Source organism: Lactuca virosa, chromosome 5, assembly GCF_052849685.1.
Source record: "Lactuca virosa cultivar CGN04683 chromosome 5, Lactuca_virosa_CGN04683_v6, whole genome shotgun sequence".
NCBI classification, from domain to species: Eukaryota; Viridiplantae; Streptophyta; class Magnoliopsida; order Asterales; family Asteraceae; genus Lactuca; species Lactuca virosa.
Genome location: NC_136430.1, coordinates 441,818,295 through 441,822,632, shown reverse-complemented (window position 1 = coordinate 441,822,632; position 4,338 = coordinate 441,818,295). Strand labels below are relative to the sequence as shown.

Sequence of the window (4,338 nt, the reverse complement as noted above, 5' to 3'; positions counted from 1 at the left end):
ATTCATTCAAAATACATCTTTGTGTTAACATGATCTTTTCCTGCATTTATATTTCAAATGTTTTTTTCGTTGGGTATATTCTTGATAATACAAATTCTTTAAGAATATTCAAAACCATTCTGCAAGAATAGTTTATTCTGTAAGAATATTATTGTTGTATTCTGATAGAATTGTAGTTAATTAGTTATATGTTTAATGTGTAGTTGTTACAAGTGTATCACTACAAAATATTTAGCAATGAATTTGTGATAGAAATGGCTTGAAGAATGGCTTGAAGACCTGATGGGAAAGGCTCATTGTATAAAATCATTCTCATGCAATACAATTATGACAGAATGTCAATCTCACAAAATGTCAATCTTATACAATGCTAGCATATTTTGAAGTGGATTAGAGGTCAAACATAGACAAGACATCTAGAAACGAAACAACAAAGTGAATGAGGATTTTTTCAAGAATGCCGATATTTTTTTTTTGCAAGAGATTTCAAGAATGAATATAGTTTATGTTCATAGTTGAATTCTTTAAGAATGAATGTAATTACTTATTCTAAACTATTAAACTTCGTCTTATATAAAATTTGTATTCATTAAAAATTATTGGTCTTGATAATATGTGTTTATAATATTATGTTCATAGTTGTATACCATTCTGACAGAATTACAGAATATCATTCTAACAAAATAACATTCTGATAGAATAAAATCGGTTTATTTTTACAAATTACGTTTGAAATTGAGTTAATTTGAAAAAAAATCAGATTTTTTAAATCAAAATCATTAATTATCCCATAAATCTCGATTTTTCCTTTTTTAAATTTGTGTCAGTTGACTAAAATGCCCTTATGCTGAAATTTGTGTGATTATATGGTACATGTTACCCTATTGTAATATCATAGACTCTCAGATCATGACATTTGATTCTATTCAATCCGATGGTCCACATCTATGCATTCTGGCACACAATAGTTAGTAGAAACAAAATAACATAAATATATATATATATATATATATATGTGTGTGTGTGTGTGTGTGTGTGTTCATGCTAAAACATAAATACTTTGCAAAAATACGAAAACATATATTATCTTATAAAAATCAAACACATGTACATTAGAAATTAAATTTATTAGCAATAAATTAAAGATAGTAAGTTGACATGAGAGTGTGTTATGATAATATAGATTTAAATGTTGTTTTAACAACCGTTTCTAAGTTTTAAAAAGATTAACTATGTTAGTGAGTTTATAACAAAAGTTATTTACTAATTAAAAATTAATGAAAACGTATATGATAATTTTTTTTTTGAAAGGTTAAAGATTAAAGGTCCTATAATAATAAGAAGATTAGTTTACTAAGAAAACACATAAAGTACAACCATTTTCACAATTATTGTAGTGTTTGCAAGCAAACAAATGACAAATAGTTATTTTACTATATTTAAAAAGTATTTTGATGTATTTGTCTATTAGATACAGTGATGCATTGATCCTGATTATAAAATCAGACTAACATTTTGTACACTTTTTTATAGTCGAGTACGTTTTTACCTTTCTCTTCCGCTATATATTCACACACAAACTCTACTTTTTCCACGATTCAACAAACAAAAATTCAAAAGAGCATGATCAACTCTAAACCCCTTTCTTCACGAACCCAAACTCACTTTCATTGCCCCTCAAATTCATACAAAACTTCATTCATCACATCTTCATCGCATATTTCCTTCAGTTTCAGAAATACCCATCTCAAAAACCCCGTAATATCAATCAGGACTACCCGTAACTCACCACCCAAATCCGCCGCCACCAACCAGTTGTACACACCGTCGCCCGAGGAAACCTTGTATGACTTGCTGGGCATACCAGAGAGCGGGACACTCTCCGAAATCAAACGAGCGTACAAGCAAATGGTGTTGAAGTACCACCCGGACGTATCGCCGCCGGATCGGGCCGACGAGAATACGATGAGGTTTATTAAGGTCCAGGAAGCGTACGAGACGTTATCCGACCCGGATGCTCGAGCTATGTATGATAATAGCATGGCGAAGGGATTGCCCTCGGCTTTCTCCGGGAAGAAAGGGTCCCGGTTTGAGGTGAGACCGGAGGAGAAAACACGGTGGAAACAGTCGTGGCAGGTGCAGGTGGTGGAGCTGAAACGGAGGAGGACGGTGGATCAGGGAGGGAGGAAGTCGTGGGCATCCCGGATCCGAAAGCAACGGAGTGAAACATGGGCCCATGGGGCGGACCCGGGTCAATAAGGGTCTATTTGGCTATCGGAAAACTAAATATTAAGGATCATTGAAAATTCTGAAAGAAGTTATGTTCAATAGAAATTATGTAAGATGTGATAAAGATGATAGTGATAGTTATTCCTATAACAATAATACAGTTTTGACATAAATTATGTGGGATGATAATGATAATTGTTATATTACTATCATGTGGGATGATAATGATAATTGTTATATTATTATAATTATCAGGATTTTATCCGTCGCGTGTTGCAGCAACTTCAATCCGTTTTGTAAATTGAATTTTGAGGATTGTATTTATAAAAGTTAGGTATTACAGCATTTTTTGGTACATAAATATACAATGTATGTACCATTAAATAACTCTAATATATATACTATCAAATAAAAACATATTATATATGAGCAAATTCATATGTAGTAAACGTACTTAAAAACAAACAAAAAAACTAGAATTTATATCGACACGTACATAAAAATAAGTAAGTAATTTCTTTTAAATTAACGAATGGAAGTTTGAATAATAAAAAACCGTATTATATATGACTCGATTCGTAAGTAAGAAACGTACATAAAAACAAGCAAAAAAAAAACATAAAAAAAATTACGTTGAAATGTAGATAAACTCGAATTTATACCAATGTGTTCATGGATGGTTAACCGAACCGAAATTACATTTCGGAAGGTTAACCTGAACTAATATCATAAACCTACACCTAGCCGGATTTTAGTTAACCTCTTTTTCCGATTTGGTGATCTGGTTAAACAATTAATCGTTTACAAATTAGTAAACATGTTTAAAAACTTTACATTCTATTTGCGTTAGGGTCTTTTTTTTTTTCCTTATGTTGAATATGAATGATAAACTGAAAGATTTTTTTTTCTTTTAAATGGAGTATGAATCTCGTTAAAAATAAAAGTTGTCATAAAAATATTATATGATAAACCATTCAACCATTAACCAAAAAAATTGGATGAATATGATATACACTAGTTAATAAATATGTTAGTTGTTAATTGAAATAGACTGCTAATTAAAAATAATAATTATTAAATAACATCGCCAATTTCTAATGAATAGTAATATAATAATAAATTTGGATGCTAAACCTACGTGGCCTTGTAAAAAAAATAAATTAATTTTGTTTTATCGGTTAACCGCATGTGGCAAAAATCATGAACTATAATCAAACTGAAAAACAAATTTTTTTACCGGTTTGGTTAACCACGCCGAAAAATGTCGAAAATACCGCTTAGGTTAATCTGATAATCGGTACAGTTCATCGGTTTTAGGTTTGGTTTTTTGGTTTCCTATATTTTAAACACCCTATTGAAATGTATATAAAAAAATGACAAACGAAAGTTCTAAATTTACGACGAAATGTTGACCACCTCGAATTAATAACGACACATACATAAAAATTAGTATTTTTTATATTAACGAACGAAGTTATTAAGAAAATTAGATTATGTATATTACATGGGGATAAAAAGAAAAGTTTATAAAATAGAGGGGATCAAAATGATATTTTAGAAAATAAAAGAAAAGAAATATCATTTTACAAAATATTTAAAAAAAATAAAAATATAGAAAATAAATTTTAAACAGGTACCAATTATATGAAATAATGAAAACGTCCACCAGGTATTTGATATATAGTACAATAATACAATAAAAGAAAATATAAGATAATAAATCACCTTCACTTGTCATCTTTAATTTGAATTGTTGAAACTAAAAACCATATAAAACGTGTCCGTGAAGAAGAGGCAATAGAAATGAACATCGTTGACATCAAGTTGTTGGAGGTGTCGAATGAAAGCGATATTTGTTGGTTTATATTCAATGTTTTCGATAAAATCGATAATATTAGATAATATTAGATAAAAATCTACCACATGCAATTTATAAAATACATGCACTTCAAAATATATAAGACCATTCGGTATGGTCGACGAGTGAAAGATGGCCGGTCCACGTCGATTTGAAATTTCGGATAAAAATAAAAAGATAAAGCCTTTGAAGGTATTTTTTTTTTTGCCATAACTAAACTCAAGCTTGGCTCGTTTAAAATTATAAAAGCT

General features: G+C 29.8%; 1 pseudogene; it reads left to right on the top strand.

The window, feature by feature from the left end:
- Positions 1–1,543: 1,543 nt before the first annotated feature.
- On the top strand, positions 1,544–2,511 carry LOC145114104 (chaperone protein dnaJ 20, chloroplastic pseudogene; annotated as a pseudogene).
- The last annotated feature ends 1,827 nt before the right edge of the window (positions 2,512–4,338 follow it).